The sequence below is a fragment of the Hydra vulgaris genome, chromosome 15 (assembly GCF_038396675.1).
Source record: "Hydra vulgaris chromosome 15, alternate assembly HydraT2T_AEP".
NCBI lineage: Eukaryota > Metazoa > Cnidaria > Hydrozoa > Anthoathecata > Hydridae > Hydra > Hydra vulgaris.
Window position 1 is genome coordinate 10,184,770 of NC_088934.1, and position 1,807 is coordinate 10,186,576.

Consider the following 1,807-nt stretch of genomic DNA (forward strand, 5'->3'; position numbering starts at 1 on the left):
TTTAAAAATGTAATAGTTACCACATAACCACACAACATTATGGTGGGGATTTTGTATCATGATTTTCCTACCCATGGTTTTTATCTTGAGGCTCCTTTTGCTGTGGAAACATTCACCACGGCTAAGGAGCCTCATCTACCCCTAATTATATATAATATATTAGGTATAAAACTAAAAGTATGTATAATAAAGTATTGTCAAACTAGGTCACCAATAAATACCGGGTGTTGAAAATTCAACTCAGAATCAAGTTGCATTCTCCAACAAGATATGAACTAAATTAAATTCTTGCTACAGGGTGCGATCACAAAAAAAGACGAAGAGAGGGAAAAGTGAATTTTCTCAAACTTTAAAAGTTAAAAGGTTATTTTGTCTTACTACAGAATGATATTCCTAGGCAATAACATAACAATACCATCATTTGTCATGTAGTTTAATAAATTTAATATTAAATAAGGTATAATAACTTATTTATTATTAAATTAATTATATCGACAAATTTGACAGTCTAAAATATTATATAATAGGGTAGAAAAAAAAAGTATGCCTTGTATTAGGGTTTGATCTTTTGCATGTTGCAATATGAGAATTATCTGCCATAACGTTACACGATTTTGAACTAAGCTTTGTAATATATTTATTAAACCTAAATTGATAAAACTTAGATATAAAATAATATATGTTTAGATAAAATATTATATATGTGACATTTTATTTTTGTCAAAAATGCATTGCGATGTTATAAGATATCTTATACCCTGATTTTTTATTATTATAAAACTGCAATGCACAATAATTATATTATTATAAAAGTATAATAAAAAGTAATTACAATAATGAATATATAAACTACATATTTCATATAATCATTATATTTAAAAAATTTTGAAAATTGTTTGCGGAAAATATCCTGAAAAAATTCAGAAAATTTTCCCCTAATTTTTCCCTTAATTTTGCATTCAGCCAAGTTGATGACAATAATATATACTTTAACTTGCATGTTTGGAAAACTTTTCGGATATTTGGAAAAAAATAAATTTCAGAAAAATATCCGGTATTCCAGGAATATCCCCAAAAAATTAATCCCTGAAACTCAATTATAAAAAAATAGTAAATAAAATAAAGAATATCTTTCCAAGTTTCTAATCATAGGTTTTTATAGAGAATAAAAAAAGATCCAAAATACACAATATTTTGGCAACGTAACTTTCATGCTTCAATTAAGTAAAATTGTAACCTGGACAAGGTCACCTAAAATATGCATGATTGAAACGTGAAGAAGGAAACCGGGTAAGAGCATGCATCAAACTTTATCTAATGAATAAGTCGATATTTTCTCCAATAATAGCTAGCGACACCGAATTTAGCTAAAAAGAAACAAATAAAAACTGAAATAATAATATGATTGTTAAACAATTATCTTAAATCACATACTTTTAACACAAGTCTTACATGGTGAGTCGCCAACTGTTTTGGCAACAAGATTTTCTGGTGTTGCTATTTCTTTGATCTAAATCATGAAACAATTTTCAAAAAAAGCAATGCTATATTTGAGAGAAACTTGCTTTACATATTGGAAGGTTGTCATCATTGAAAGATAAGTATAATGCAGTTTCAAATACAATAGGATCATAATCGTCTTTTTGTGTGGAAAGCATTGAACAAATCCACGTTAATAACCTGTTTTATATTGTACATAATAACAATAGCAATAAAAATCATATAATATATACAATAATAATTTCATAAATACAGTTCAAATATATATATTAATCATATAATATTTAAATAATATAAAAAAATGAAA

The 1,807-nt window shown here is 26.0% G+C and overlaps 1 long non-coding RNA gene across 1 annotated transcript; it reads right to left on the reverse strand.

Moving 5' to 3' along the window:
* Positions 1 to 513: 513 nt before the first annotated feature.
* LOC136092263 (uncharacterized) lies at positions 514 to 1,581 on the reverse strand. Its single transcript, XR_010644306.1, has 3 exons — positions 1,453 to 1,581; positions 1,238 to 1,367; positions 514 to 646 (listed from the first exon to the last, which is right to left on the reverse strand). It is a non-coding gene; the product is annotated as an uncharacterized LOC136092263 (long non-coding RNA).
* Positions 1,582 to 1,807: the final 226 nt, after the last annotated feature.